The 22,919-nt window shown below is 40.6% G+C and overlaps 2 non-coding genes across 2 annotated transcripts; one reads left to right on the top strand and one right to left on the bottom strand.

The window, feature by feature from the left end:
• Positions 1 to 1,739: 1,739 nt before the first annotated feature.
• trnai-uau (transfer RNA isoleucine (anticodon UAU)) lies at positions 1,740 to 1,833 on the bottom strand. The gene is made up of 2 exons: positions 1,796 to 1,833; positions 1,740 to 1,775 (listed from the first exon to the last, which is right to left on the bottom strand). It is a non-coding gene; the product is annotated as a tRNA-Ile (tRNA).
• Positions 1,834 to 17,643: 15,810 nt separating this feature from the next.
• Positions 17,644 to 17,717, top strand: trnan-guu (transfer RNA asparagine (anticodon GUU)). The gene has a single exon. It is a non-coding gene; the product is annotated as a tRNA-Asn (tRNA).
• The last annotated feature ends 5,202 nt before the right edge of the window (positions 17,718 to 22,919 follow it).

Below are 22,919 nucleotides of genomic sequence, written 5' to 3'. Positions count from 1 at the left end.
GCCGCAGATAAAGATACAGTAGTTGTCGGGAGTTTAGGTCAGTGGTAGAGCACATACAGTACAGTACCTTGCATGTATATGGCTGTTTTCAATCGCCGGCGTCTCCACTCTGGATTTCTTCCTAAGCGCGATATCTTTCCTTACTTGTGTGTGAATTTCAGCGCGACACATAAAGCCTTCGTCTGTTTTATAAAGATTCTATTTTAAATCAATTAAAACAAAAGAAATACTAATTAAATACACATAGAAAACACATGTATCTAATTAGAACATTTGGGCAATGTATTACTAGCAGTGGAGCTGAGCTCACAGTAGAGCAGTTGATATTGTTAAACCACGTATTGTTTTTGAATGACGCTACTAAGCACTGGCACGGTGTTTGTGCAGTCCTTCCCAACCTTTCTATCGACTGGATGAGTCTCCTGTTCCATCTCCAATTCTTTCCGCACATTTCGCCTGTTTCACCACCATTATCATTAGACTATAGCCACTAATACGAGAATACTGTTCTGAAAGACTGTCTTAAATAATAATGTTGAAAAGGGTAATGATAAGAGTTTTTTTTCATTAAGGTAACCGTACATTTGCCTGTATAGTACAACTTATTATCTGTATCTGCAAATCCCCAATATTAATGCTGTCTCCTGAGAAACACAAGTGTAGAGTCAAATCATATTAAATCATACAACAAATCTATTCAATTAACACTCCTATGTGACAGAACACATTTAAGACTTACACCCCTTTAAATATGTATTTCCTTCATTTCAGTTCTCTCCCCGGGATACCTGAAAATTCATTATAGCATAATAAAGTCTGTGCATGCATTACCTGTAATACAGCTACTAATAAAGATAACATTAAACTTCATTATTAAGATATCACGCTTTTATTAATAAAATATGTATTGATAAAATTCCTTGTGAATAATTGTAGTGTCTGGAAAGCAATTGTTCATTACTTAATGACGATATTATTTCCACTACATTCAGGACAGTTCCAATGTGATCTATTGTTCCGCTTAGTCTGCTTAGTCTCCTACTTTAGTAACGTCTAATGGGCAGCAGCTGTTATTTTAGGGTTGTTGCAATTGAGAAGAGGTTTGGTACAGAGCTGCTGACAAATTTCAGCAGCCAGTTTGTTTCAACTGACCCGTTGTAGCTACCAATCAGAAGCAAGGAGAAACAAACATTAGTTTAGCCTTTTTTTAAAAAAAAAGGAAAACAGAGTAGTAGTTTATGTGGTAATTTCAGGTACAATGTATGAACTAAAGTTAACTAGTCCCACAGTAATGCGTGGGGTCCTATCAAGAAAAAAATAGTTGTAACCCGAAAACACAACAAACACAAAACGAGAAGTCTTCCGGGAACCTAGGTAAATCCCTGTAGTAGTCTAGCAACTATAAAAAACAACCAAATGCAACAACTTCAAAAGAAAAAGAACATTTAAAAACAAATCTGGGGAACAACAAAAACAGAATCTAATGCAAGAGCTTTATCAAGTCTTCAGTGCTCCACTCATCTCAGTAGACCTCTCTCATATATTTGTGTGCAAGTCAACTGGAGGTACACATTCCATGCTGAAAAGAGAAGGAAACACAATGTTTCAGCTGTGGAGCCTTCTTTGATTGTGACTCGAAATAAACCTTTACCTTTACTTGTTCGTTTGATGTTAATTTATCTCCATCAAATACCTAAGAGTATCTAAACTCGACAGTTGCTTTCAGTAGCTAAAGACACTGCTCCAGGTGAGGCTTGAACTCACAACCTCGGCATGACTCCGCTGTGTACTGCTGTATAAGTACCACACGCTGACCGATTGCGCCACTGGAGCTGAACAAGTTGTACTCCTCATACAGACTGACGCTGCAGAAACACAGGGTGAAACCAGTTTCGGTTGTGGATCCATCTCCAGATGTGGAAAAGGAACAGTAAAATAGCAAGGAAAATACAAGAAAAGAAACTGAAAGAATTGTGCTAACAGCAAAGGGGGACGGAGGGAGGTGGTCGGACAAGAAAATCAACCCGGCGGATTATTTGTAGCGACATTTTTTGAGTCAATCAGCACACCGAGTAGTCCAGTAAAGTGACAATAATGGAGAACTAGCTGACGCACCCCGTCGTGAAGACCCTCTGTAAGGTGATTACACGTTTCATTTTCAAGTCGCCTCCTTTACACGCAATTGCAGCCCCGACACTGAGAGAAAGCATGAGAAATGGCTTCAATTTCAATGTAAAAACTCACCATAACACGGACTTACACTGGGAAAAGGTGTTGCACTTTATGCTTATTGCTACGGCCTTCCCCCCGATTATGAAAATGTCTCACAGTTCCGACACTGATGTGTGAAAGACAATGTAACAGACTATCAAAATCCTGAAGTACAAGAAATTTTAATGCACCAATTTTTTTAATATGTCCCTCTGATCCTGGCATGTCAGAATACATTTCGAAAAAGTATGGCATGAATTGCACGAATTGCAATGGCACAAATTGTTGAGAATATCACTGACCTTGCCGATATTTGCAGGGGATACGAATGTTTTGCACATGTTGAACTACAACACGTAAAAATTGAGCTCCTTAGTCATTATCACCGGGAATGTCCAATAATGACGAACATCAGTAGCTTCAAGGAAACTTAGACTCGCACATGGAGTTTTATCTTGGAATGGAGGGTGGGAGAATTCATTTAGACTCTCGTTGCTCATTAGCTAAACTATATGACACAGCTAAAAATAGCTAAAAATATGACACAGATTTGTTCGAGAAACTTGTAATCACCTTAAAAAGAGTCTTCTTGAAGATGTGAACCAGCTAGCTCTCCACTGTCAATTGACAGGACTTTAGAAGAAACTGTTCTCATACAACCAACATAAAATTACACATCTTAAGGAACATGAAGAGAAATCCATGTACTAAATAACATAAAACTGTCGCTGCAAATCATCACCAAGCTGTTTTATGTGTCTGACCACCTCTTTTCTACTTTGCAGCAAGCACAATTCTTTCTGTTTCTTCATCGCTATTTTACTGTCTCTTTTCCCCACATGGAGATGGATCCACAGCCGAAACTTTAGGTCGGTTCCTGTTACTCTGTCCGATTGAAAGAGCTGTATTAAAGGCACTCCCACCTCTGCAGGAAAGTTATTGCTGCTCTCAACACAATATACTGCAGTCAAATGTGATAGCGATACTGTCACTGCGTGTGGGCCACGTGTTCCTGCTGTCAGCCTATTATGTCATGTTCATCCACACCCAGAAATATTACTGCTGTAGCACAAGAGTTATATAGGCGCAGTCGAGAGCGCATGAATCTCTTAATCTCAGAACTGTGGGTTCAGCTCCCACATTGGGTCCCTCTGTGTCAATTTGATCCCCCCAATTCTCCTAGCATGACCCGATGGCGTAACAGTGATACCCAGTGCCTTATGACCTTTGCGTAATTCAGCTTTCTTTCCACTTGATTCAGATTTTGATCTGAAATCATCGGCCAAACAAGAGTTTGTCTAAATCAAGGGTGATTCGCTCACAAGCAAGTATTAAACACTTCAGCATTTTCTGTTCGAATACCACACTTTGTCAAAACACTGCCGCTTCTTAAGCTACCAAGTAACGGTTTTTGAGCACGCGTTGTATTGTAAATACTTATATTAAAAAAGCATAAATTTACATAATGGAATTTGGACGGAACAAAGTAGTCCAGCCCCTATACAACATTACATACCCACTGATTAAGTTTAAAACTACAGCAACAGGAGTAACAATAATGGCAACAACATCTTTGGAGTTCGGCATTTCATTTATTCTGCAGAAACATCGTATCAGAATGAACTGCCCGGATAAAAGAATAATTGCGGCTTCAGATCGTTTTTACAGAGCAGTGCGTTGTTCTGTTCATGCTGACTACACGCTTTAAATTTATGTCATTTATTGCAAGCATTGCTTTTCCAGGTTTTTCTGAAATTCCTCGCATTTGAGACAGCACTAAAATATTTCATTCGCGTCGCTGAATACATCGTGGAAACGGTATTTGCCATTTTGTTATTCGGTTCTGAAGTTTGAAAATGAAAATGAAACGGGGGTCACTTCGTAGCCTTGAAAGAAGTCCAAGCAGCATAAAAACCCGAGGATTCTCACAAATTTCTTCTGCTGTTTTTATAATTCGGACTTCAACATTTGAATGCATACGTTACTGCTGCTAATCACATTCACGTGTTCACGAAGCTTTTTTCTGTCCATTATGTTGTTGCTAAGCAGTTTCTCCGTTTTCCTCGTATTGTGATTGTCAGCGAGCACAAGACTGAAACAGTGTAAAGACAGGGTAAAACGCCTGACTGTCGGGAGTGGGATTTGAACCCTCGCCTCTATCTGGAGAGCGGAACACAAAGCTTAAAAGACACGAATCTATGAATCTGCTGTTCTAAACCACGCGCCTCTCCTGAAGAAATGTACGCCGAATGCACCAGTTGCATCCGATTTTCCGTAACTTTAGGACGATTGACACGACTGGACGAACACAATTTGTGGCGTTTAGCATGACATAGTCTTGCAGGCAGACAATGTTTTGTCCCACTACTTATATAATTCTATCGTTTACTCGTTTTAAAAAAACACGGTGTTCTCGTTCCTAATCAGATTTTTAGTGCTTTCGGACGTTACTTCCAACCTAGACTGACAGCTCACCCGATCTGTTTGTGATCAGACCATGGAGTGGGGGGGCTGTACCAAATGCCCGTTCCTTCCCAATGCTGAGACGATCATTCGGAAGATGGGTGTGAAGAGAGACAGGCTTTGTCGACTAAAGAACAAGACAGGATATACAAGAACACTCATCACTGGCAACAGTTACATTCTTTTACTATAGAGACTCCTACTTTGCGTGTTTTTTAAAGACACTGAAACTCAAGGAAAGTGGTGACAAATGAAACAGGTGGAGTTTGAACCCACGATCTTCGGTTTACGAAACCGACACCTTACCACTTAGCCAACGCGCCTTCAAGCAAACAGGCTACTAATGTTGTTCAAATTATTTGTTTCTGAATCTGTTTTACATCGCCTGGAGGCAGCAACAACAACAAAAAAGGGATTCTTAACAAGGAGATACGCGGCAGCGGTGTGATTCCAACAGATGCCCCTGAAGAGACTGGAGCTTTAATCCAGCTCCTTAGAGCGCTCGGCCGCGTTACTCTCGACAGCGGCTCTTCAGTTCTTGTGGTCTGACCTAGTGGTGTTATGACGCGTGGAAGCGACTGCAACTTCATTTTCTGAGATGCTTTCTCTCACGTGGTGAAATCTCGACTTTGGCACCTCTGGATATAGTTATTCTGTGGAGCAGGCTTTCAAACCTGTGCTTATAGCGCCCTTGAAGTCATTTTATTTTTACAGGAAGACGTATTCCAAAAGACGCATTCGTACTGGATTTGACTGGGATTCTGAAATACTTCTTGCAAAGGTATTCAGACGTTCTTGAACCTATAATAAAAAACAGACCTGAAACTCCATAGCTTCCAATCTCTGATGTTACTCTCCTTAAACTCGGACGTGATGTTCTGCAGACGTGCAGTGTCCCTTTACTCTCGTGTTTTCAAAACGGCCTCCGTTGTCGGGCGCAGTAGAAGTGGAACTGGCCTGACTGCACAGGAAAGTACGGAATAATAAAATGTTTCTACGGCTCAAACATGTCCCTTTAGACCCTCGTCACGTCTCTGTGAAGAAGGGGCAGGTAGAGAGATTTTACAGATGCTCATGATGTTTCGCACGGTATGTTACCTGTTGAAGTGTCTCCCCAGTGGGCAAAAGATGTAGAATATAAGTCTATTAAATGCATACCTTAGAATTATAAATGTGGTCCATAATTTGTCTAGAATGAAATTCTAATATACGTATATCATTATACGTCAATTACACATCTATGATTATATGTCCATTATACATAAATGGTTGGAGTTCTAATATACGGATTAGTTTAGCGGACTATTATACATATATGGCTGGAGCTCTATTATACAATATATAGTTCTATTATAACATTAACTGTAGAGGACTATTATACACATATGGATAGAGATCTATTATACATCAAAGATTTTAGTTTTAGTTTTAAAAGTTTTATAGGCACAGAAACAAGTAAATCAAGCCAATGATTTGGTTTAGAAATTTATTCTGTAAATATACAATCATTCACACCTGAAAAATATCTAGTTCAAATTATAGTACATTATATACAATATTGTAATCAACATATGGCTAATCATCAACTGCTACTAGATCTTCACTAATCAACCAATCAGACATACCCATTACACATTTTCAAACATTAACTGCACTTTTCTGCAGTCTTTGCTCAGTCCTAGAATACAAAATGACCATATTTCAAAGTTCAAAAGTTGTAGTAACTTTTTAGAACATGGAGCTTTTTGTAAAACACTTTATTTTGGCATTAAAAGATCAGCAAGATTATACATTATAAACTAAAAATAAGAACGTATGCCAGAGATGGATCCTATTAATCAGATGTAAGCTGTCATATAATGACCTATCTGTAAACTGGAATACTAGTAGTGGATATTTTCCACACCACAGAGAGAATATAATATCATACAAGTAGGTTTTGATTGTCCATATTGTCAAGGACTCGCTTGTGTGTACAGAACTCTTCCATTGTGCTCAGCCTCTTGATGTGGAATTGGGAGTCCACCTGTTCTATACACTTTCCCACACAACTCAGTTCATCCTCTGATCTCTATCAGGAGACCCAATACCCGAAACTCTGAAATCATTCACATTTTGTATCAGCATTTGAAAGGAATTAGGTCAGGATTTTCTTACACTATTGTTACATTAGCATAACTGTAGTGTTGCTAATGTGCTGCATGTAATTTATAATCCTAAAAATGTTAAATTTCCACATTTGCAGTTGATTTTGTATGATCTGCACTTTCACACTATTTTTATGTGCCATTTATTGCTTATTAACATACTATTTTTAATCAAAATAATATTAAGTAAGACCTGTATGTATTCAAATAGTATTATTACTATTTATACTTACTCATCAAAAGAGGATTGCTCAGAAAAACATATTTAACCTAAATGGCAAACAACGAATATCAGCAATGCATTGTGGTATATAACCGGAAAAGAACTGTGTTAGATATGTTTTCAATTTCAATTATATATGCATTTATTCATGTTGATGATATTACAGTTGAAATTTAACCATGGTGGGAATCCCTCCCTGTCATACAGGAGAGTGGGGTTTGATTCCTGACAGGGAGCTAAGGAGCTTTTTCTACAACCTGTTTACAATTTAAACTGTAGTGTGAGACACCTTTCTTCCTACAGAAATCTATTTTTTTTTTTAAATGAGATGAATTTGTTATAACAACACAAAACATCAAAGTGAATCTGCTTTTCAGCAACCCCTTGGCTTCATGGGAATTTTGTTTTTTTGACAGCAGGGTCATTTGCAAAATTAAACAAGGAATTGATTCACTCCTGTGAAATACTGTATAAAATGGAAGATGGGTTTGATATGGAAACAACTACACACATTTTAGTTTTTTTTTCCAATTGTACTCCCATCAAAGTGACATAAGAAAAGTCATTGTCAGAAGTGGGATATGAAAACAGGCCACCAGGGGAGACTGATGTAATAAGTGCACCAGAAATATATTGAAAACAAATGGGCTGTCACTAAGAGAAATAGAGGTCCCACCATAAAACACCATAAGGAGTGCAAAACATGTTAAGTTATTTCTGTACTTCATCAGCGTCGGTAAAAGAGGGACTCAAGGACACAAAAAATCTAGTTTGGGATTCGGGATGAGAAAGGGAAGTGTGACTTTAGATACAGGGCGTTGCAGAGAGGAACAAATGGCGCAACGAAATAAAATGCCAAAACCCCAGATTGAACCAGGGACCTTTAGAGCGTCAGTCTAAGGCTTTCTCAGCTGAGCTATTTCAACCTCTGTGTATGATCCGACCTCTGCTGTCTGCAGTAGCCTCTTAAAGTTCCAGCATGAATGCATGAAGAGGAGTGGTAGAGTGTTACTGCAACATCATTCAGAAGGGAAGTGATCCGGCTCAGCTCTCTGAGGTCTGGTAGATACATCTTCCTCATGAGTAATGTAGGTTCAACTTCTTCAGGCTGGAGGAAGGGCTTGCATTTCGGCAGCAGTGACTGACTGAGTAGTGACTTCTAGGACCTGGTCTTATCAGGTTGCTTTGCCAAGTTTGTCAGTTCTGCTGAAATGACCTGTCTCTAGGAAATTTAGGAAGCAGAAGAATGACTATCTGAAAGGTGACATGATCTACTGGCTGTTTGACGTGGTCACGAATGACACAGGAAATGCGAGTTCTTGCAATAAGACAAAACAAGATCCATAAAACACTGGCAGAAGTGCAAACTGTGAGAGGATAAAAAGACACCTGTTTCTGCCCGATTTCAAACAGGGGATCTTGCGCATGTGTGATGAACGTGATAATCACAATATTACAGAAATGACAGCAGCATTGAACGTGTCAAGACGTAAAAGATTGTTAATTCACTTCAAATACTCACAGTGTCTTTATTCTGCTGTAATAATTTACTGTGCTCATCAGGCAGTAACAAACCTGTTACCTACACTGTTCCCAGAACTGGATAGGTGACTCCACATTCTACAGCTCTCTAGCATAGAGGAAGTCAGACTACAGAAATGGAGAAAATCTCCTCTTCGAAAAGTCTTCCTCGTTAGTATAGGACCTGTCACCTGTCCCCACCTGTCACGCGGGAGACCGGGGTACATCAGGACGCGCATTGAAGTGAAAGCAGGAAGCGCTGCGACATGCACTGTGCAGATCCCGCCACACTAAGAGGTGAGTGGGTCTGTTCGATCACAGCGCTAGGTGAATCCCCAATCCCCTTTTGTGCGTGGCAACAAAAGAAGTCTGTTTCCACCCGGTTTCGAATGAGGGACCTTTCGCTTGTGAGGCAAACGTGATAATCACTACACTACAGAAACAGTGGCAAACTTTGCCCCGTAGCCCAGCGCTGAGCTTCGCCAATGCGATTCAGCTGCTTCCAGTGCCTTTATTGAAGTGCGCTGATGGACCGTGCTCTCTCTCCAGAGACCAGCACGCCTGTCATGGACTGAGCAGGAAAGGCGGCACCACATTCTACAGCCCTCTCCACGCAATCTACGAAATCGGGCTACTGAAGTGGAGAAAATCGCCTCTCCAGAAAGTGCAAATATCATCTTGGAGAGTATAAATCCTATTGCCGAACGTCAGCCCTGTCTACCAGAGTAACCCTCCCACCTCCTGCAGCGATGATCAGCTCGTCTCACACGCGAGAAGTCTTCCTTGTTGGAAACAAGCGCCCCCTCTTCTCGCGCGTTTTGCACATTCGAGTGGTTTTAATGCGGCTCCTTCGTACACGGTGCTGATCTTTTGGAAAGCAGGAGGCAAAACTGACACGTTGCTATACCGGGAGTCAAACCCAGGCCGCTTGGGTGAAAACCAGGAACCCTAACCGCTAAACCATATGGGAGCGAACAACCCTGCTGTTCCGGGCATCATGCAAGCAAACTACATAAATATGAGAAAACACGCAAGAGAGTTGTCACTCAGAGTGTCGAAGGGTCGATGTATACTGGGGCTCAGTTGAAATGCAACGTCAGGACTTTTCCGAATTATGTCATACGAAGAGAGCACAGCCTTTTCCGCCCTGTCCCATGTGTCTCGGTAACTCTCCGTGATTGTATAGTGGTCAGTACTTTGCGTTGTGGCCGCAACAACCCCGATTCAATTTCGGGTCACGGCAGAATAGGGGCGTCTGCTTTTATTACTTGCACGAATGAAGGCAAAAAAAAGCCAATCGATGTGAACGAACGGCGCTTTACAGAGGAGTACTGCCTGACTGTATCGTTGATGAACGACAGAGGCCACTCCGACCTCTTCTCGGTTTTCTTCAATGACTTACTAAGTATCTTCTTCACATTCGCCCATGCAGGGGAAGCCAGTTACACCAAAGGAAATGCAGGAAAGTGCAATTCAAGCAGAGACCAGGAGGGACTTGTTTACACCGAGAGCGGTCGGAGAATGGAACAATGCGCCCAGCCCTGTTGCTGGAGCCGATTCTTGATGAGATCTTGGGCTCACTAAGAGGCCCCCGCTGGATCCTTATCTTTCTGTTGTTCTTGCAGGTCCTGCGCTGCTTTTGAGCCGACAGAGCTCGTCCTGGTCTGTCGGCACAGCCCAATTGCAAATGATCGGCTCCGCATACAGAAGGAACGTGCGTTTGGTACAAGAGCGCATGAAGGCACCGGAAATACATTGGGTACAAATGACCGGTCGCTCAAGACCTCTGTGAAGTACAGGAGCGTGCAAAAAGAGGCTGTTTCTCGAGTTCTACAAGAGTGGGGAATTCTACAAGGCAGCGCCACATTTTACACATTCTACTGGGCCCGATTTCTCCGGTTCGAAACCGGGCGGAAACAGGCCTGTTTCGTTTGTCGCCACACACACTGTTTGGGGATTCGCCTAGCGCTGTGATCGAACAGACCCACTCACCTCTTAGTGTGACGGGAACTGCACAGTGCATGTCGCAGCGCATCCTGCTTTCACTTCAATGCGCGTCCTGATGTACCCCGGTCTCCCGCGTGACAGGTGGGGATACTCGCCACTATACTAACGAGGAAGACATCGCTCTCTGCTTAGTGTGCAAAACACTTACTTGCAGCATTGTGGGTGCTGTGGTTTAAATGCTATTGGTTTGTGAACAGAATCCCCCTATCCCAGTGCATTGTGCCACATTAAATAAACGCACGAGAAAAAAGAGATTCAGAACGCAAAGCTGTGTCAGTGTTCTGTGTAAAAAATCGGTTTGAACATCATGGGAGCTGTTTTTAATAAGCTGCTGAGTAAAGAATATTTTAATCTTCCTGCTGTCAGTAGTATTGTGAATATAGTTGACTCTTACCTGAATAAAAACAGGACGTAAAGGAAGGGTTTCAGAATTCAGACAAAGCTTTATTCCCGTGCTTACAGTCTGGGTAATTGGAGACTGCGCTATTCTGTTGCCTATGGTCATATACGGGTTTTTCGCATGAAGCCGTATTGAACAGTATTTCTCGCGTTGTGAACTTGTGTATACAGCGGTCCCCCGGGTTCCAGTTAGTGCGTAATTACGCATCGATGAAAAACCGGAGGTTTAAAAAAAGATAATTAGCTCACTGATACTTTGATGTAGAGGCTGTGGAAATATCCACATGTCGTGGCCTTTAAAATGCATTTGGTTTGAAGGCGTTCTGTGCTTCCGTTGCGAAGATATGGACAAAAGAATATTCGTGCTTGGTCAAAAAAATGTCATATAAACGAAAAAGTAAATGCTGAGAAAGCATTCACAATGTATTTTATACACAAAGCAAGTATTCTCGCGATTCTAAGAGGTTTCGTGTAAACGCTACAGGCGTCCCAAAATCGTTTTCGAACTTCAAGCTAACTTTAACCCGGTTGAGCCGCGCCTGCAGCTCCCTGAGTCTTTTGTTATATAATCTCAGAACCCGAAGACACCCAGCGTCTCCAGCCCGTGTTGGAGATTTACAGTTCAGAAAACTGCTGTCTCGAGCAGAAACTGATCTTCCTGCTTTGGTTAAGGTTATCGGAATCGGCGGCTGCTGTGGGGGTATAGCGCTTGTATCTCTCTTCTCTGGCTAAACACTATCTACTGTAAAGTATAGAAATAGACAGAAGATGAAATACAACTACAAATACTTCAGTAAGGCCGAGTAGATAGGAAAGTTTAAATCAAATGTTCTATAAATCAATTTGCCTATATTTTCGAACTCTCTGTTAGAGCTCTGATATAATCCTCTCTGCTCCTGCCGCTGTCACTCTGCATTGCGTAGGGCTACAGGTTGATTTCACAATGCCACATTTAATTAAATACAGGAGAAACCGCAAGGAAAACAATGTGTTTTAATAAATCTTCTTCTGGATTTATATTTCGGTCTTTCACCTTTGAATCCATACCTTGGCTGTAAATATTTACTCGATTACAGGCATCCCAAAAAGTTCTTAAGGCAGAAATCGAACCCTATTTGACTTTCTGCTAATAACGTGTAAGTGTTCACAAAGCATTTCCCTGCCCATCATGTGCCCGCAAACCGGTTTCTCCGTCTTCCTCTTCCTGTCATTGTCAGCTAGCACAAGAAGACGGAAAAAATGCAAGACAGGGAAAAGGGAGCGACTGTCAGGAGTGGGATTTGAACCCACGTCTCTATTCAAAGACCAGAACACCCAAGCAAGGGAAAGACACAAGTGCTTGTATCTGGCACCTTAGACAGCTCAGCCATCCTGACAAGCTACTTAAGTCATTGTGAACCAGTAGTTCACAAAAGTGAGAAATTCGTTGCTGGAGAAGCGCCACGTTCCCTGTTGTTGCCTAAACGTATTGCGGAAATCAAATATTCGGATCGATTCAGAATGTGCTTTACAGCCTTTGTGTAATATTTTAAATTGTTAAAAACAAAGTGTGTACTGTGTACTACGTTTAGGACTAGTTAGTGTGGTAGAATATGGAGATCATCTCCAGCTCTGAGCTCAACTGCAACAAGAAGTCGTGCTGAACAAGTGAGAACCCAGCTGATCGTGTGCTCAGTGTGGTGCTCAGGACTCAGGAGCATTGTTGTGGTTCTAATTTGCACAAACTGCAGGGGCTCTGAATCAGAACATTTCAATTGATCTATTCAGTAAGTTAAAATGCAGGACACGTTAAAATAGGATTATTACTTTGTCTCTGTCCTATTTGTATATAACTGAACGTCCCTTACATTTTTAAGGACACATACCTACTAATGCGATACTCATTGCAAATAGTCCCAAAACAAGCACGTCCGGCAGCTGCGGGGTTGAAGGTGAACATGTATCGTATTCTAATGGCTTCTATTTCCACTGATGAATGAGACAGATTCACAAGGAGATCCTTCACACGATTAAGCGAACACATTGCCTTTTCTGTCTGATGTAGAGGCTACATTTGTGTCAGCAGTACTATACAGGTAAGTCGAATACACTTTCGGGGGCTGCATCTGTAGAGCTTCATCTAAGAGGATTGTTAGAGCACAGTTACATTCACCCACGCAACTTATTCTATGATCATCTAAGAGGATTTTTTTACTTTTGCACACGGTTACATTCGCCCACACAACATATAATCTCTGAATGTCCAATGGCTCAATAACCCTGTTTTCCCCTGGGAACCACTAGTGTACAGTCCCATCCCGTTCAAAAATATAACAGATATACTCAATTGATATATTCAATTAACAAATATAAAAAGATATTATGAACAAGAGAACTCTTGTTCATATAGATCCAGGTTTACACAATTAATTTCATGCATACTCGAAGTGCCTGAAGTCTTGCTCTGCTGTTTTAAATATACCTCCAATGCATTTAGTTGTGTTAACTACCAAATTATTTGAACTAATTTAATGTAACAGTATATTCAGGAAATTCCGAGAAAGTCTTCAGACTTGTCGTGGCTGTTGAAGAAGCCACCTGTTGAATCTAGCCCGGGATTTCTTGAGAGAGCGTTCAGCAAGCGAGTCCACCTTCTGCACTCCGCACTGAGCTGAAAGCTGCATCGTATAAAATATCCATGGTACAACTCGAGAAAAAAATGAAGACTAAACAACGACTTTTGATGATTACAAGAGATTCAAGAAACACAACCGTCCGCACATGGGCAAAGGGAAGGATTCAAACTGTAAACTCTCTTCACGTCTTACAGTTTATGAAATAAAACAATTTCTTACTTTCTTAATAATTTCTTACTGCTGATAGACGATTTGTTGCATTTTAACAAAATCACAATTACAAACATTCTGGGTTAAACTGTTATTCACGTACTCTAGCGGAGAGAAACGTTAGTGTCTTCAGCTGTGTGAGCCCATTTCTAAAAAAAATAAAAGTTATATGAAATTAATTGTTCTACTTTTTAGGCTTGCATAGCCTTATGAATGTTTCGGTTAAATCTTTTTTTCTGTAGTAATTTCAGTTGATATTAAAATTAGTCATGATTTACAATTTTTGGACATGGTTCATCTTAAATAATTTTGTAATTAGTTTCAGTTTTGGAAAATCGCACCCAGAAGCTACCAAAACTGGTAATGTTCATATAATGTGTAATGCAATAGCAGCATTTTGGGTGGGAAAACAAAAAGTATTTCTTGGTTTGAATCCCAAGACTTCATAAGCGGCGTTCGAGGACTTCTCACTTCAGATAAAGGTGTCAATACATCGCACATTTTTACTCAATCAATATCAGCAGTGTTATCGCTACCGAACGCTAAATATAGATCCTGGCAATACTTCGTGAAATCTTCGTAAGAAAATCCAAAATACCACGGGAGCAATCAAATGTATGCGCTTCTTTTGGATCGAGAAGAGGATAATTATGAGACTCAAAACATGCCTGTCTTTTCTTTTTTCGAGGACACATCGATTATTGAGGTGTAAAGATAGGTTTAAAATCAAAATTATCTGCTATTGCTGCTGTTTCTTTGATAGTTTCTTCAAATCCTTCAACTGATCATCGATATCGAGGAATAATATTATACAAATTGTGGTTTTCTGTTAATTGCCAATTTTATTGTAATTACATCTTCGTTTACAGATGTCTTGCATGAATCACAAGGTATAATAGTCGCCGTGCGTCCTCAGCTAAAATGTTTTAAAAAGTACGACAAAAGTACAATATGCTTAACAACATGTATGGTTATATCTATATTAAAATTAAGATATTAAAAAACAATTTTACAGTCCTAACCTAATAATGCTTGTGAAGTTTTCCAAAAAATCCGAACTGTAATTTTGAAATATTATTGCTGAGAATGCAAAGAGAGCACAAAGATCAAATTCAATGAGTGAGAATACAACAGTAGTTCACTAAACTGAGTTTCTTCCCTGAAATGATTTGCTTGCGAAGCACTAAGCAGCTTTGAACGGATCGCGGGAATCAAATATACAGATGAGTTCAGAGTGTGCTTTCCAACTTTTGTGTAACATTTTCCTTTGATAGGGCAGAGTTGTCTTCACAATCTGGGTTAAATAAAAAGGAGTGACGTCAGTACAAAACAGCTTTCCTTCTTGGGGAACAACGGTTGTGTTCCATATTTCTAACTAATTTGGTTTCAAGATCTCAATTTAGTGTGAAACATAAAAGCCAGCTCGATAAATCTCTTACACGTCATTTACAATGGCCTTTCAACTAATAGCCCGTGCAGGGATCAAACCCCAGCTGTTGGTACTAGTTGCGTAAGGCTCTGCAACATGCAGTGAAGAAACTAACCTCTGCTTCTTCATTATATACACATTGAGCTATATTTGCGAGCCTACTGTCCCCTGCGGGCTCTGTATTTGATTGCGGTACAAGACCGGCCGTGGAGGTAAAGTGAGACGGGTGTGTACATTAAAAGGCTCATAGCGTCCCTGGGAAGGCTCAAACCACCACCCTTTTTGTTAACAACCGAGCCACAAAGACTCATGTACAGCTTAACACTCCTCGGTCTCAGTGAAAGTGATACACTCCGTAAAATTTCCGGAGATTTATTTGTTTTTAAAGAAAAATCACCAACAGCGGCCGAGATCTATTGGAGTTTTTCATTCTATACTGCGATTTCTGTAGGGTACCCTGTGAAAATACGAGTTTTGACGAGAAGGGATGGACATATAAGGTCAGAAGGCTTGGGGAATTGAACTTTAAGGTGAAGACAGCGGGTTCAGTAGCAGCAGAATCTGATCAGTATCAGTTGACTCCGATATACTTTGAAAATGAACTTGGGGATTTAGAGTCAGACGTGCTACCGTTGCACCATGGGGTACTTAATTTAAAAAAATAGAAAAAAAATCAGTGTTCCTGGATCTGTAATTGAGAACAACACCTGCACAAGAGCTGCAGAGGAAGAATAAAATGTGGTCTGGGAAGAAGAGACTCTCTTCGGAAGAGCGGCGCTCTTCACAGATTTTTTTTGTGAAGCTGATTTGTCTCCTTTGGGGAATTCAAAGGCGCTGATAGTTGTGACCTCGTGGCGCAACGGTAGCGCGTCTGATTCCAGATCAGAAAGCTGCGTGTCAGCTATTGGTTTTTCAGGTTCTGCTGGTCCTGAACACGGAATTCACACCATGCAGTTGAGTTCTATCTGTACACCACATAGATAATCTAAACAAAATAGAGCAGTACAGGACACGCAGTGTGGCGCTCACACAGCGAATAGCCTTGAACACAAGAGAAAAGGCACCGTTCACATCTGCTAAACATCACGTCCAACTTTAGAGACAGCTGCATCAGAGAATGGAATCCCGGAAGTTTCAGATAACTTTTTTTAATACAGGTTCAAGCAAACCTGAAAGTTAATGAGTTTCCGGACACTTTTGTTTTATTAAAAAGTGTCTGAAGCCTGAAAATGTAATTTGAAAAAAAAAACGCTATTGTACATTAGCAGGTGCTTTTTGTAACGATTTGCTATTTCATGCTGGAAAACAAAGGAAACAGACCCAACGTTTGCTTTCAGGTGCGGTTCATTACATAATAGACATCTATTACTGAGGAGCTTGAATATAATTTACACGAGCCAGGTAGAAGTCGAACCTACAATCTTATGATCCGAAATCTGACGCGTTATTTATTAAACCGTTGGCATTTCACACAGCCTGAATTCCCCCATAGTGTGCTCAGCGCCGCTACTAGTAATGCACCGCTCCGTCTAAAATTTCAAAGTGAGAAACATGTGTTTTCTGATTTTTATGAGTTTTAAAATATAATCTCTTTAAATATGACAAGGGGTTTATGTTTCGCACTGAAATTCCGATTGATTGAGAATTCAAAGAAAGATTGTTTTCTTCCACAACACCGTATAATTATCACATCCACCAGGCTCTCCAACCTCTCCAGACCTTGCTGGGTGAGCAATTGCTCCGATAAATTAGGTCACGTATCATGTTAAATCATTTCTTCTCAACACATTTCCTGGTGCACGTTTTCTCTATGAAAAAAAGTACATTTTTCCCTTGCACGATTTTTCGTTTTTATCAAAGCGTACAGAAAGAAAAAAGAAGAAGAAATGGTGTCGCAAAAGAACTCTGTCGCCCTTGAGAGATGTCAAACGCATTGGACATGAAAAATGCCAGATTAAAGCCAGTTCTCTTCGTTTCTCAGTGTCGGGGCTGCTATGTAAAAGAGGCAATTTGCTCTGAGAGCAAGTTCAGCGCTTACTGAACGCAGATGTCTCAGAGCGGTGTGTCCAAGTGGCTGTAAAAGGTGATGGTTCTCCTGTCACCGTAGCTTAGTTGGTTAAAGCGCCTCTTTATTAAACAAAAAAAAACGAAATTCAAATCCCAGCCGTGTATTTCTTCCTTTCTTGTAGTACAGAACGTACCATTTTGGGCACTCACAAAGGGCTTGATTTCGTTAAATGCATGTGTTCATTTCCTTTCTGGAAAACTTATTTTTGATGAAATTCACACAGCTTGCGGAAAATGAAATCCAATTCTTGGTTATCAGTGCAGAAGAAATATTACCGGCTGGCAAAATAAACGGTAAGAGATTTTTTTTTAACCGGAAATTTGTGATTCGAGAGCAGAACCTACAAGTCAGTCTCTGTGGCGCAATCGGTTAGCGCGTTCGGCTGTTAACCGAAAGGTTGGTGGTTCGAATCCACCCAGGGACGAATTTCTTCGGCGATGTAAAGTCGATTGGATTTCTCAGCGAAACCACAGCCATTTTAATATTTGCAACAAATGCGAGTGTTAAACACGTGTCAGGATCACCAGGAAATGTCCAATAATGCCCAACATCTTAACTCCGCAGAAAACCATATTCACCCAAGAAAAATGATCGTCGAATCGTCATTTATACTCCAGTTGAATCCTCTGCTGAAATATTTTAAAAATACAATGCAGGTTTGTTTGAGAACTTGACAAGCATTGTTACGATAGCACTGTGCAGTTGGATTTTGATATTTTGACATATTTACCTTGATTTTAAACATAAATACTATACAGTCTATTGTAATTTTAAAATATGTTAGCTGAGGATGCAAAGGGGTGAAAGGGAAAGGTCAGAGGGTATAGTAACAACAAGGTTAGGATTGGTGGAGGTGGTAGGGGTGTTGATGGTTTTTCTCTGTAGAGGATGATTGAATGTTTTATCCTTCTCTGAAGTGAGAAACTGGAAGAGTTGGGAGTTGAGAGATCTGATCAGGTTATATATAAAAGGAAGTTGATGTGGAGCTGTTAGCAGTAAAAAATACTTAATGTCTTTGATGTTGTCATCAAAGATAAACTGTAGTCAGCAAAGATAAAAAGAAAATTATCTTTGCTTACTGCCCTGTCTTTCTCACACCTGAAGAAGGCTCCACAGCCGAAATGTTGTGATTCTTTTCTTCTCTTTTCAGCATGGAATAATCCTGTTCACAATGTCACAACTCAGAAATGCAACAGTGAAGTGTTGTAATTACAAATGTACATACTGTTGGTGACATTGAGATGTTTTGGTAATGAGGAAGGAGGGACATGCAATGTTCACAGGATCAAATTTAAAAAACAATACAGTAAAATTTATTGTACTTCGGGATTATGAGAGCCTGTTACATTGTGTCTCACACCTCAGTGTCAGAATTTTGAGACGTTTTTATAACCAGGGGGAAAACACTTTAACCAAATCAGCCAAGGTGCTGTCAGAGTATTAACATCATGTCTGCGTCGGTGATTACAGCTGACTATCGCTGGAGGACAGTTCACTGTGAACAAGTCAGCCTGCATAATGAGGGGGAAGAGACTGACCTCTGTGATGCACTATAGAGTTACACTAACCTTCAATCAACTGTTCTATTCTGCATTCTACCTTAGTGGTAAATATTGGTTTCTGTGCGTGTAATATTCCTTTTTTTGTCAAATATTTTCAAGCACAGAGTTTGCTGTTGAAAATAAGCCTTGTGGTCCTCAATGTTGTGATCCTTTTCCCCCAGTGTCACCCAAATTGATACATTGTGCTTTGGCAATTCTTCAGGCTGTATTGTTTAGAGGAGCTCAGTTGAATTAGTTTGCGTAGATAAAGTATTTCTTTTCCCTTTGCAATGTTGTGGTAGCCAAAATGTAAATGTAGTGGCTCTCTGAAGGCACCAGTTCTGTAGGGTTTGGGCATTTACTGTGACAATTATTAATTGTAGCAATAAATCACAAAGTTGATTCTTTTGATGGCTTTAGAATCCAACCATGCGACATAACTCAAACAACGCACACACACAGGTACTAATACACGAGGATACATTTATTAATACATAAAATATGCATATAAACCTAACAGATCTTATCGAGAGGGTTATCAGAATACAAAAGGTATATATTCAATCAGTTACGAAGTGTTACACATCAAGAGGACATACGTTCAGTATATCATTCATTTAGACCGTTTCGTAAATGAACTTGGTTATAACTTCTACATTAGATACTCAAAACAAGTACATAACTCTTAGGAATTAAATTGATATCAACTGGTTTGGATAACAATTGAATTCTCGAGCAGTAATGCAGTGAAGTTGAATACTCATCCAATCTTTGGGGATTCAGATCTCCTGCGGGCTCAAAGAAACAGTTGCAGGCTGTTGCTGTCCAATCCGCGCTCTCTGGCTCCGTGCCAGGCTGTGCTGTGCGGCTTGCGACGGTGCGCTGCTGATGCTCACTGACCGGCTAGTTAGTGTTGGCTTTAACTAGCAAAGTTTGCGCACAGGAGAAAAGATGACTGTGGGTCCCAGCAAGTCAGGAAGAGGACTGGTTCGTTCCTGATGAAGAGCTAGTTCTGAATAGTGATTCAGCTGTCCACAGTTCCGACCTGTTCACGAGGCTTGCTGCTGGTGCTAACCTCGGGTGGATCCTCTGGTTACTCTCTGGCAACCTCCGCTCTAGACTCTTAGAACAAAGCAAAGTTCTGGCACTCGGACACACTGGCCATTCTGTGGTTGTCCGGGCTGAGTCTCAGGATGGTCAGGAGGCTCGCTGCAAGAATGTCCTGCCCTTGGGAGCCTTCTGCTCCTGGGCCGTCCTGCCCTGGAATTCTCCTTTGAATTCCCTTTAGAATAGTCCACAGAATCCTCCTGAATCTTACTGAATCTCCCAGGCTCTCTGTGTTGCCTGTTTTTACCTGGAGGAACTTCAGCTCGTTGATTGGCTGAAAGTTCCATGGGCATCAGAGTCCCATTGGTTGATCAAGGTGAGATATGAGTCACTTACTCCTGACACTTAGGAATGCAGTCCAGATGTCCATCTGGCACTCCCTAGACAGATAGGCGCCAATGGATGACCATTGATCATGATAGCCAGGCTTAGCTAAGTGCATCCCCCTTTGGGAGCTGTCCTAGGAAACCTTAAATCACCCTGCACTAATGGTCTCTCTGTGGCTGCACCACAGAGATGAACAGAGAAATGGGGCCTCATTTGGGAAGCTCAGAAACACTTAATTCTGCCTTATTATTAAGCCTCGCCGCTACACCTTTAATCCTTTAAAACATATTACATTTTCAATACATTGTACTGTATCTTTCTTCCTACTAATTGTCATCATTTTTTTCTGGCTTGATCTTGTAATCAGAGATTTCAGAATATTCCTTAAAAACTAGTAAAAGAAGAGGGACAGATTCGTGCACACTAAAAAATATGAAAGGGTAGCAGGACACAGTAACCACTAAACATCTTATAGATTATGAATGTGCCTGAATTTTTTCAGTGATTTAGAGGGTTCTGCCATTTTAGATGTTATGCTGTTCCTGTGTGATGTATCAAATGTGTTATTTAAATCTCCAGTCATTACTATATCAGTCTGAATATAGATTGCAATTCATCCAAAAATGCCAAGTTTCCCACTGGTGATACACACAAGGAAATTAATGTACATTTCCCCCCCAAATCAACCAATTTAAAATCAACTACCTCCCTCCTCATCTGCAGGTGGAGAGAGAGATGTCAGAAGAAATACAGGTTTAAAAGTCAGGAGCAATGATAGTCCTATTTTAAAATTATGCTAAAATACTCACAATATATTTAAAAAGTTCTGTAAAATGCAAAAATAATTAAAAAAAATATTAAAATAAGGTTAAAAGAAATGATACACAGTTATTAAGCTCAGGAATGATCAATTTGAAGTTACAATCCACTTACAATATGCCAAAAATGGCAATAATATGTAAAACAGGTATATAATTTTTTTTTAAAAAGTTAAAAATAAATACTAAATACTTTTAAAATTCAGGAATGTGATTGGTCAGATGCTTACGATGAGTGTTGCTGGTGTTTCGTGTGATTTAGCGAATTGAAACAAAATATTCAATTTAAAAACGGCAAGAGCTCGTATGAAAAAAAAGTTCGTAATGTAAGTATCTTTGTTGTAAGAACTGCGCCAGAACTAGTGTATTCATATACATCAGAAAAGTACCTGAACTTGACTGGTTTATATTCAGTTATGTGCATTGGGAACAAAAGGGAAACTTACATGGATATTATTAGGTTTTAGGAATCAGAAAATGTATTTTTAAACGTTTATGCCTAAGAGCAGAAATAACTTCCTGCTTTCAGCGATTTTATTGTTTCTGCTTGTAACCTCGAACAGAAAAACCCAGTACTGACTCACAGAAACGCCCCGGAGTTTCGGTGTTTCTGGGATTTAAGAGGGATGTATGAAGACAGTAAAGGGGAGTTTTTTTTCCCTCGCTGTAGAGTATGAAGGCGGTGTGACGAGTCTGGAGGCAGGAGACGCGCATTCCGCACGGGGAGCGCAGAGCAATGAGTTTCACCTGCAGCTCGCCGAGTCCTGTCCTATATAACCGCTGAGCCCGGATACACAGAGTCTCCAGCTAGTGTTGGAGATGTACAATTTCAATAGTTGTTTTTTTAAGCAGAAGCCAGGATTTTTTCCCTGCTATTATTATTATTTTTATTTTATTATTACTGTATTATTATTGGAGTTAGTGGTTACTGTGCTAGACTGGCGCGAATAGCGCTTCTATTCATTTTCTCTGCTCAAATACTCTGCTGGGCAAAGCTTAAATTAAAACCTTTTTCTGAAACATTGAGTGTGAGGGGTAACAGGTGGAGTTTAAAGCCAAATAAAGGGCTGTTTTGGATGAAAGCAGTAGATTGGGTCTGATCGAGCTCGTTACTGACCTCACTCACGCAAACTCCATACGCGGTGTTCGGGGCTACGTGCGATAAAGAGAACAGTACCTCCTTGTGATGTATCAAGAATACACATAATAATGAAGCCCATTTCCGCCAGGGAGTGAGAAAAAACCGCGCTATGGTATCTCATATTTGCGTTTTCGAAATTATCCCCATATAATTCTGTCCTTCCGTAATTGTAACGGATTCGGGTTCTAGGGCTTGTGCCCTTTTCGCTCCCGCCCTAGTTCATGCCTCACTGTATAGGCTCGAACCCAGGTCTTGCCAACTAAGCTAAAGACCTTCAAGTAAAAAAAGAATTGTACCAGAATTCGTTTTGGATAAGTTTGTGAAATTTGAGTTAGATACCTAACTCACCAGAGCTGTTTTTATAACAAAATATGGGAACTGGAAGAAAAGCAATAGGGCACTGCTGGAGTTTATAGACTGTGATACAGGAATAACTAAGAGAGGAGGGACTAGTTCAGGAGCACAACCAGCTCTCCCCTGCCCAATCTCACAGCAGGGTCTGTTGAACCCCAACATGAAATTCAGAATCTTGGAGCTCAGCTTTTGATCACTCAGCTGAGAGATGAGCCCTGGGAGTATGGAGCAAATACGGAAGGCACGCGTTACTCGAGGGAGAGTTTTTATCCCTAAGGGATGACTTGTTTTACAACAGCAGACAATATAATGAAACAAAACCTCTGTTCTGCTGCTCC

Source organism: Atractosteus spatula, chromosome 10 (assembly GCF_055471065.1).
Source record: "Atractosteus spatula isolate fAtrSpa1 chromosome 10, fAtrSpa1.hap1, whole genome shotgun sequence".
Taxonomy (NCBI): domain Eukaryota; kingdom Metazoa; phylum Chordata; class Actinopteri; order Semionotiformes; family Lepisosteidae; genus Atractosteus; species Atractosteus spatula.
Note: the sequence above shows the minus strand (reverse complement) of the source record. Positions and strands in the feature narration are given on the sequence as shown.